Below are 10,914 nucleotides of genomic sequence, written 5' to 3' on the forward strand. Positions count from 1 at the left end.
TGGATGGCTATGGATGATTGTCTTCTGACTGTTTCTTGTGGGTTGGTTTAGATTGTGGGATATACAGGTACAAGAGCAAAGTAGAAAGGCAAACAGTACATATAAGAGCAATGCAGTCCTGCAGGAATTATACAAGAATATTCTTGTCTCAGAGGGAGGGCAATGAACATTCATTAGTTTAATTTTTGAGATGAAGCTACTCAATGTATAGCACTGTGCCTCTTACATGCCCTGATGGCAGCTGACATCACAGCATTTGCAATATGAAGCATGCAAAACGATCCCCGCTGGAATCGTGCCATTGCTAACAGAGGTAAGCATTCTCAAAAATACCATCCTCTAATTCTTCAGTGATGTAATAGCCAAATCACACTAACGGAAAACGTTTTATGCTAGAACTACCTGTAAGTGCATATTAAAAAGGATAATGAAATTGTGCATGAACCGAGGGATATTTTGCTCTCCAGAACTGTCAATGGACAATCACGTCCATAAGAAATGTGGGTTGAGATACAATTACAATAACAGTTTTGCAAAGTTAACCCTCAGTTTTCCATTTAGGCAAAATGATAAATTCCAATTAGAATTTGATTCAACATGCTTTACTTTTACTAAAATGCCAAATGCTTGGTTTTTCCAATATGGGCTTTTTCAAAAATATAAATAGTCTAGGGTCGATTTTCTCCTCAGATGCTGAGACCTTGGTAGAAGAGCTGTAGAAACACAGAAATCCATGATGTTTGTAGAATTTCTCTGGTTTAGATTAGATTAGATTCCCTATAGTATGGAAACAGGCCCCTTCAGCCCAACAAGTCCACACCAACCGCTGGAAGAGTAACCCACCCAGACCCATTCCCTTACCCTATATTTACCCCTGACTATGGGCAATTTAGCATGGCCAATCCACCTAATGTGCACATCTTTGGACTGTGGGAGGAAACCAGAGCACCTGGAGGAAATCCACGCAGACATGGGTAGAACGTGCAAACTCCACACAGACAGTCTCCTGAGGTGGTCTTCCATTGAAATGTGGAGGACCAGCAGGAGAAATCCTGCAGTAAATCACATTCTCTACATATCAACCTACAGGTCACAAATTCTGCTAAAGTGACAATGTTTTGGCAAATGGATATGATGTGTATGACAAAATAAAATTAATGTAAATTTGAAATGAACCCGGTTAAATATAAGTCAAAGTAATGCTTCCTCAAATAGAAAGAAGAATTTTCATTTATTCAATATTTCGAACAAGCTCTGTACATTCCAATTCTTCAGAACTAATGTTGCAATGTAAGGAAAAGATTACAGCCAATTTACACAGAATGACTGCTCAGAAATATCAATGAGCTCATATTGAAAGATAAGTATTGGCAAGGATACCCTTGGTCAGGGTTTTCCTCAGAGCTATTCCTGCTCCATGCCATGACTTTGCCAGTAACACTGGTTACAGAAGTAAACAGGGTTATGACAACAAAGGGGGTGAACACTAAAGAAATTCCCAGTCCGGTGGAATTCTCTTTTTCCTACGTAAAAGTGTTTGGCACCATTGCATTCCCATGAGGAAACATTCCTTCAATACTGCACTGATTAAGCAGCCTAGACATCTGATCTGTAATCATTACACTCCAAGTTTCTACAGGATAAGAAGTATAGGGCCTTGAATATTGAATGATATATGATATTCAAGAATAGGAAACTAGGTAAACATGGCAGGGAAGCACTATTAATCAGGGATGTAACCTTTAGAGATGACCTTGGTTCAGATCAGGTTGTATAATCACATTGCGTGAAGATAAGGAATAGTATGGGAAATAAGGCACTAGTAGGAGAGGTCTACAAGGCTCCTAACCATAATCAAATAAATATTGGTTCCTTGTAAGAGGATAATAATCAATGGGTGACTTTAACCTACATATGGAATAAATGTCACAGAATCTCTATAGTGTGGCCCTTTGGTCCATCGAGTCCACACCGATTCATCAAACAGCATCCCAACTAGACCTATCCCCTACTCTATCCCTGTAAACCTGCACTTCCCATGGCCAGTTCATCTAGCCTGCACATCCCTGGATGCTGTAGGCAATTTAACATGGCTAGTCCACCTAACCAGCTGCAGGCTGTGAAGTTTATAGTTGGATTCTTCCTAAGACCTTAAGAAGTAACTGATGAGGTAATAGATGCATTGGTGTTAATTTGCCAAAGCTCCTTAGATTCAGGAAAGGTCCAATCAGATTGCTAAGTAGCAAACCTAAACAATGAATTCAAGAAGGAAGGGAGACAGAAAACAGGAAAGTAAAATCAAGAATTGTGCATGCTAGAGATCAGAAACAAAAACAGAAACTGCTGGCAGCGCCTCTGAGAAAAAAGCAGAGTTACCGTTTTGAGGCTGGTGACTCTTCATCAGAACTGTTAGCAGAGAGGAAAAGTGATATTTATACTGAAGACGAAGTTGGGGTGGGGTGGTGAAGGCGAGAGGTGAATGGATAGGTGGAGATGTAGCCCAAGGAGGGAGAGATATACAAAAGGGATGGGTGAACAAGGAGTTTTTCAATAGCAAGCCAGGACAGAAGAAAAGCTGAACTAATGATTACAAGAGCTAACAGTAGGGGAAAATGGGTAAACTGTAATGAAAGCAACTCATATAATGTGTTAACAAGTCTAGGAGTAGATGAGAATGGGTGACTGTGCTAAAAGCAACCCATGTCATAATAGGACCAGGTGTGGGGGTGGCTAACAAAAACATAGAAGGGATAAAGTTCTGAGGAAGGGCCACCGGACCTGAAACATTAACCCTGATTTCTCTTCACAGATGCTACCAGACCTGCTGAGCTTTCCCAGCAACTTCTGTTTTTGTTTCTGATTTACAGCATCTGCAGTTCTTTTGGTTTTTATATAGAAGGGATAAAGTCAGGTTGTAAAATTATTGACCTTGCTGTTGAATCTTAGAGGTTGCATGGTCCCCAAGCTGAAAATGAGGTTGTGTTCTTTGAGTTTGCACTGAGACTCACTAGAATACTGCAGCAGAAATATTGGTGTGGGAACATGGTGGTGTGTTGAAATGGCAGGCAACGTATTTTTTGCAAACAGAACATAGGTGTTCTGCGAGGTAGTAACCCAGTCTGCGTTTTTTTTCTCCCCGATGTAGAGGAGATCACACTGTGAACAGTGAATGCATTAGACTATGAAGCACAAGTAAAGTGCCGCTTCATTTGGAAGATGTGTCCGGGGTCTTGGATGGCGAGGAGGTGAATGGGCAGGTGCTATTGCATGGGAGCTTGCTGTGCATATGAGAGGAGATATTGGAAATGGGAGAGGAGTGTACCAGGAGGTAATGATCCCTGCAGAAGGCTGACAAGGAAGGGGACGGAAGGGGAATAACTGTCATGGCATCCCATTAGAGGTGACAGAAATGGCAATTTATAATCCTTTGGATGTGGCTGCTGGTGGGGTGGTAAGTGAGGACCATGGGAACCCCTATCACTGAGGGAGTGAGGGAAGGGAAGGGAAAGATTGAGGGCAGAAGTGCAGGGGATGGGTCGAATACAGCTAAGGGCCCTGTTGACCCCAGTAGTGGGGAAAACAGGAAAGATTAGGCCAGTTAACTTGACATCAGACATGGGGCATTGGAATCAATCAATAAAAAGGTTACAGCTGACTGTCAAAAAACAGACAATATACATAAATGGGGTCTCTGGCTGATTTGTAGAATGTGGAAAATGGAATCCCCCGTGGCTCTGTGCTGGGATCGTAACCTTTTACAATTTATAACCATACTTAGGTGAGGGGAATGAAACCAAAGCTAAATTCACAGATAACACCAAAACCAGTTGGAAAAACTTGTGATAAAAATATAAGGAGATAGCAAATGGATAGATAGGTTGAAGGAATGGGCAAAATCTGGAAGATGGAGTGTAATTTGGGAAAATGTGAAGTTATTCACTTTGGCTGGAAGAATAAAAATGGCTGTTATTTGAATAGAGAACCAGTGTAGAAATTTGTGCTATAGAGGGGCCTGGATGGTTGAATGTATGAGTCAGAAATAAATTAATATGCAGGAACAGGAATGGAAACCCTCATTGTTTTTTCCCTCTGTCCTCATCCAAGCATGCAATCGTCAGAAGGAGTGAGATGCTGGAATACCAGTGGATGTGGTGCCCATTGACTCTACACAGTGTCAAGACAGAACTGGGTTGGTTCTTCACTGGGTCAGAAATCACAGCTTTCGGTGGCCAGTGCCTTGATGATGAACACTTTATCAATGAAAGCTATCATTTTTTATGAGATGAATTGAATATAAAAGGAATGAAGTTCTGCTTATGTTATAAGGGAGACTGGTGTGACTGTATCTCAAATACTATGTACGGTTTTAAATCACACAACTACCGGATGAAGGAGCAGCGCTCTGAATGCTAGTGTTTCCAATTAAACCTGTTGGACTATAACCTGGTGTTGTGTGATTTTTAACTTTGTACACCCCAGTCCAACACTGGCACCTCCAAGTCATGTACAGTTGTGGTCTTCTAATTTAAGAAAATATATAAATATGTTGGGGGCAGTTCAGAGGGGGGAATGATTAGGTTGTCTTATGAGGAAAGGTTGGTCATGCTGAGCTTGTTTGCACTGGAGTTTAGAAGATTGAGGGATGATCTGAATTAGGTATATAAGATCCTGAAAGGTCTTTACAGGGTGGAGATGTAAAGGATGTTTCCTTTTCTGGATGAGTCCAGTTACTAGAGGATTCTTTTAAAAAAAGGAGAGACTTTTAGGGTAAAGATGAATTTTTTTCAGTGTTATGAAATTTTGGGACTCTTTGCCTCAGAAGACAGTGAAAGTAGGATTACTGTTCTAAAGGCATTGGTAGAATTTTTGCTAAGCAGGGGTATCAAATATTATTGGGATTAGGTGGGACAATGTGGAATTCATTGCACAAACAGATCTTGTTGAATGTCCATGCAGACTTGAGGTGCCAAATGTCCTAATTTTCTGCTTATTATGTTTATATGTTAATTGCTCTAGTCTCTTTTGTAGAAGGACCTTCTGGTTTAACTTTTAGGAAATGCTTTGTGAATAGCAACGTAAAACCTAAATCTCAGATTTTCTGGCATAAAGGCACATAGTGTTGTCATATTTTTGTTCTAAACTATTCCGCAGCTTGCATTTGTTTTTTGCTAGTTTTCTCCTGCTTCCCGGAACAGCAGTAGCCTTCCTGTAATTCACCCAAATGGATATTCTTTTGGTTTAGACTGGAAAGTTGTTGTCAGCGGGTTATTTGACCACAGTTGCATGGCAGATGATCCTGGTCCTAGCCTGAGTCGATGATCAGATACACCCACTGTCCAGCAGGGGTCACCGAATAGCAACCAGGAACAGGAACACTGGCTACACTTCAAACTCCCTTCCCCAAAGACAACTCGTCTGGCTATGTCTGCAGCGATCAGCACATTGTGAATAAATTAAATGTGCACTAGAGCTCAAAGGGTTAATTAGGTTGCTTCATTTCCAGTGCCATAGGACAGGATGAAGAGGACGGTTTGCTCACAATGGTTTCGTTGTTACAAAACGTATTGACGTTCGCTGCAAAGACTGCAGGCGACTGGATCACTGAATCACCACTGGGATCAGTGAACAGATGGGCCCTGGTTCTCACATTTTCCAGGCTGGGGAGGAGAACTCGCTGCATTTATGTCGGGAATCCCTCACGCCTGGCACTGACGTGACCACGGTGCCCGCAGGGAACCCTTTAAGCAGACATTGGTCTCTTTATGTAGGGCGTCAGCCTTTCTAAAGATTTTACGGCGGGGTGGGGGTAGATGTAAGGTTTCAGTTTCAAACCCCCCCCCCCTCTTTACAGATTCACTGCCACGATTGACTGGCATGCGGGATAAATAATTGAGCCGAGGTTGAGCGTGCTTGTGACCCCGCTGCTGTTAATTCTCGGTAGGTGCTGTGTCTAATGCCTGTCGGGTTAACTGCTGGGACTTGAGCAGTGTATTCCCCCCATTTCAATATGTTAAGGACAGGAATTTAAAAAATAGACTGCTTTGGACTCACCTCTTTCAGGCTCCATCCAGCAAATCATACCAAGCACAAAGTAGGGTCATTTTAGAGAGGAATTGACTACAAGCACCCAATGAATTTGTACCCTAAGCAAGATGACGCATTTTCACGAAAGGAGGAAGGAAACTGCGAGAATTTCAACTCGGGTAAAAAAAATGCTTATTTAAATAGTAAAGTCACCGAGGAAACATATATCGAAGGAATTTTACTGTTGTGATCAGTGGGGAGGGAGTTAGACTACCACACCACACTGCAAACACACTGACGTGTGAATCTGAATGAAAGATGTTGAGTTAATGATTGCATCCTCTAACGATTAATGTGTCTCCTCTTCCTGGTGGGATCATCAATGCTCTTTGCTTAACCAGTTTTGAAATAATGGGGAAAAAAACGCCTTCGACATAGTTAAGTATCTCAAGGTGCTTCACAGGGGAATTCAGACAAAATCTGAAACCATGCCACATAAGGAGACTTCACAACAACTGACAAAAGCTTAGTCAAAAAGAGAGGTGTTGAAGAACTTTTCAAAGGAGGCCAGAGACAGATGAGAAGGGAAATCTAGAATTCTCAATCTAGGCATCTGTGGACGCAGCCATCTCTGGTGAAGGAAAGCAGCGAGATCAAAGAGTTGTTGAGCTGGGAAAAGGTACAGAGATAGTGAGAGGCAGACGTTGGGGGAATACTTTGTACTCAGACTATTAAGGCAGATACTTTGCAATTTTCTCACTTATTTTTCCCCCAGTGACAATAGAATGTTGAACTGAGCTCTGAATTCTTAATCTAACATGCACACTGTTAGAAGATGTAGGTGTACTGTACATTGTAGAGAGTTAAAAGCTAGCAATTCTACCTGACAGCACCAAGTGTTCTCAATAAGGTAACAATGTAACACTAGGTCGAAAGCTAGATTCTGGATCAGTGGTGCTGGAAGAGCACAGCAATTCAGGCAGCATCCGAGGACAGGCAAAATCTTGTAGAGAGAGGAGGAAAACTTCTTCAAGGCAGGCATCCTTGCAAGAGGATTCGCAGTAGGGTTAAAATCAATGAGGTAAAAACAATGACTGCGCGAAAGCTAGATTAGCTGGGTTGCGTGGAGACAAAAACAGATTCGAATTAGGCCAATCAGTTTAAATTTTACCCCCAAACAATTCTGAACTCTAATCCAGTTTGAATCGAGTATATTGATAATCTTAAAAGCCAAATGACACAATCAGATGCTTTGGGGGTATAACAGCAGGGAAAATTGAACAGTTGGGAGAAGAACTGCCACTCCACCAGCATGTAGAGACTCCCTGACACATAGCTCTCTTAAAGGTACCTTTATTGATGCGTGACCAGTGAAGCATAATCCCTACGAAGAAAAAAAGAACACACTGGAAGATCCAAATAGCAGATTTGTCAGCTGGCTGGTTTTGAAAGCTTGAAGTTTTGGGAAATCCTAATCAGCAGGGTTTTATCGGACTAGAATTAGAGAAGGGAAAGCAAATGATAGGTTAGAGGAAGGATTTATAAATAGTTGTTAGTTAATTATTCTCTGTTATATTTTAAGAAATAAAGTTGTTAATTTTTACTTTAAATAGTTCTTGGCCTCTTGAATTTTCACAGATTACTGAACGGGATAAATCTTTTCTATGTTGCTAATTTTAACTTAAGCAGGAAGGTTTACCCCATGTCGTAACAACAGTTTGGGGCCTTGTTGTCAGGATTTGAACTGGTTTTGACAGATTTGAATAGATTTAGGGTACGAAAACTCTCAGCAGATTTAAACACTTGCAGGTTAGTATCCTAGATCTTTAAATAAAACATAGGTGAGACAATTGTTTGATTTTGGTGACTTGTGCTTGATTAAATTAAGAGAACTGGCTCTTAAAATTGCTAAAGAGATTCTGCGATTTGAAGATGGTTCTCAAATTTGCCAAGAAAGTTTAGAAGTAAAGAAAAAGGTCATACTTTTAGAATCAAACCAAGTTAGATTTGGGTTTAACCAAGGACAAAAGTAAAGCTAAAATTGTAAGGGAATTACTCAAACACTTAGGTGTGTCAGAGAATCAGACAAGTGCAGTAGAGGTAGAAAAACTTCAATTACAATTGAGGAAAATGGAGTTAGAAGATAAAATGAGAGAGAAGAAAGAGAGGAGAGAAAAAGAGAAGAGAGAGAGGTAAAAAAGAGAGAGAAGAGAAGAAGGTTCTTAGCTGAGCAAAGAGAGAGAGAAGAAAGGGAGAGACAAAAAGAGAGAGAATTTGAACTTGAGAATTTGTGATTTAGTCAGCAAAGTCATTAACAGGATAGAGATTAAAAGAGAAGGTAGTGTTATATACAAATATGTCAAAGCTTTACCACATTTTGATGAGAAAGATGTTGAAGCCTTCTTTATTTCATTCGAAAAATTGGCTAGGCAGATGGAGTGGTCCGAGGATTTATGGGTAATGCTAGTTCAGACTAAACAGTTAGGCAGAGCTAGTGAGGTATTTGCCTCCCTGTTAGATGAGAAGTCAAGAGGTTATGAAGAGGTTAAACAGGCTATTTTAAGTGCTTACGAATTGGTACCAGAAGAATATGGACAATGGTTCAGAAACACAAAGAAGGAACCAGGTCAGACTTATGTTGTGTTCGAAAGAATTAAACGCAGTCATTTTGATTGATGGGTGCATGCTTTGAAAGTAGGACCTTTGAGGCTCTAAGTGAGATTATTCTGCTGGAGGAGTTTAAAAACTCACTTCCAGAGATGGTAAGAATTCACATGGAGGAACAGAAAGTTCAGGAAGTGAGAAGGGTAGCAGAAGTAGCAGATGAGTACATGTTGGTGCTGAAGACAAGCTTCTGGTCAGACTTGCGTCCTGTGAGAGATAGAAGTTGGGAGAAAGGGAGATCTGACACTACGAAACCAGAGAACACTGGTAAGAATTTACCACAGGTTAAAGAAGCCCAAGAGGGCGGACAGGAGGTGAAAGGCCTCAGGTGCTTTCACTGTAATGGAGTGGGACACAGAAAATTACAGAGCTGGTGGTTTCAGAAGGGCACTGGGAAAAGGTGTTTTCACTGCCAGTAGGTGGGACATGTAAAGACACAGTGCTGGTCGTTAAAGAATGGCGCTATGGGAAAAGATGTGGTAAGAGAAGCCAAGCCAGTGGCATTAGTGAATGTAGAAGAGGAGACCCCAAGAAGTGACAAGGAGCTACAGGAGAGTGCACAGCCTAGACAGGGGCTGGGTATGGAGTTAGTACCTGATCTCTACAAAGAATTCACCTCTATGGGTAAAGTTTACTCAGAAAGAACAGGGGGAGAAGGACAAGAAGTTATAATTTTGAGAGATACAGGATCTAACTAGTCGCTGATAGTAAGGGACGAGTGAATATGCACTCTTTCTGATATGTTACCCAAGAGTGTGGTAATTTTTGGGATAGATGGACAGAAACTTAGTCTTCCTATATGTAAAATCTGGTTGGAGTGCCAACTTAAGACTGGGGAAGTTACAGTGGGAGTGATTGACAGAGTGTCAGTTCCAGGAATTCAGTTTGTTCTTGGGAATGATTTGGCAGGATCCAAGGTGGGAGTGACACCCCTTGCTGTGGAGAAGCCCAAGGAAGATCAAGAAACTGAGGAGTTAAAACAGAAATATCCTGGTATTTTCTCAGACTGTGTGGTAACCAGATCCCACTATCAGAAGTCACAGCACGAAGTTAAAAGTAAAGAGAAAGATGAAGGAGTTGAGGTTCAGTTAGCGGATACCCTGTTTGATGTAATGGTGCAGGAAAAACCTGATCAGGCAGAGGGTCAGACAGATGTGTTTAGTCCTGAAAGGCTAAGGGACTTGCAACAGCAAGACAAGATGATAAAAGATATATACGTAGACGTGTACACTGAAAAGGAGGCAGAGAATATTCCAGAGGGTTATTAGCTGAAAGATAGAATCCTAAGACCGAAATGGAGACCATGGCAGGTTGTGCAGAGGAGAAATGGGCCGAAGTGTACCAGATTGTGTTGCCAGTAGCATACAGACAGGAGGTGTTACAGGTAGCACATGAACTACCTGTAGGAGGTCACCTAGGGGTATTAAAGACTCAGGCTGAGGGACAGAAACATTTTTATTGGCCTGGAATGCACAAGGGTGTGGTTAACGTTTGCCGTATATGTCGTATATGCCAAATGGAAGGTAAGCCACAGGCGGTAATAAAACCAGCACCTTTGTTGCCAATTCCCACAGTTGCAGAACCTTTCACACAGGTTATAATTGATTGTGTAGATTCCCTCCCGAGAACTAAAAGTGGGAACTAGTACTTATTAACCACAATGGATGTGTCTCCCAGATTTCCGGAGGCAATTCCATTACGGAGTATCAAGGCAAAAAAGGTGGTAGAGGAGTTAGTAGCTTTCTTTACAGAGTATGGGCTACCCAGAGAGATTCAGTCAGACCAAGGGTCAAATTTTACTGCTAGGCAGTTTAAGGAGGTTATGGATAGCTTAGGTATACAACACTTTAAATCAGTGCGTATCATGCTGAGTCGCAGGGAGCTTTAGAAGGGTGGCATCAGACCTTGAAGACCATGTTGAGAGTATATTGTCAGGATTACCCGAATGATTGGGATAAAGGGATCCCATTCATATTATTTGCCATTAGAGATGCCTAAAATGAACCTAATCAGTTCACCTCCCTTCAAGTTAATATTTGGTCATGAATTGAGAGGCGCTTTGAAATTAATTAAAAAAAAATTGACAGGACCAAAGTCAGAGATCTCACACTTAGATTATGTAACGGAGGTTAGGGAGAGATTAAATAGAGTAGATGAGTTAGCTAAACAGCATCTAAAGAGGGAACAGTGTAGAACGAAACAGGTGGCAGATAAAAGCTCTGAAAC

General features: G+C 41.4%; 1 long non-coding RNA gene across 2 annotated transcripts in view; it reads right to left on the bottom strand.

Moving 5' to 3' along the window:
* LOC122557497 (uncharacterized) overlaps positions 1–6,103 on the bottom strand; it is a 32,493-nt gene extending 26,390 nt beyond the window's left edge. For both annotated transcript variants that reach the window (XR_015758581.1, XR_006313854.2), the window contains exon 1: positions 6,052–6,103. This is a non-coding gene — a long non-coding RNA (uncharacterized LOC122557497). The remainder of the gene's footprint in view (positions 1–6,051) is intronic.
* Positions 6,104–10,914: the final 4,811 nt, after the last annotated feature.

Source organism: Chiloscyllium plagiosum, unplaced genomic scaffold (assembly GCF_037043375.1).
Source record: "Chiloscyllium plagiosum isolate Xiang-an unplaced genomic scaffold, Cpla_swu_hap1 HiC_scaffold_11, whole genome shotgun sequence".
Lineage (NCBI taxonomy): Eukaryota > Metazoa > Chordata > Chondrichthyes > Orectolobiformes > Hemiscylliidae > Chiloscyllium > Chiloscyllium plagiosum.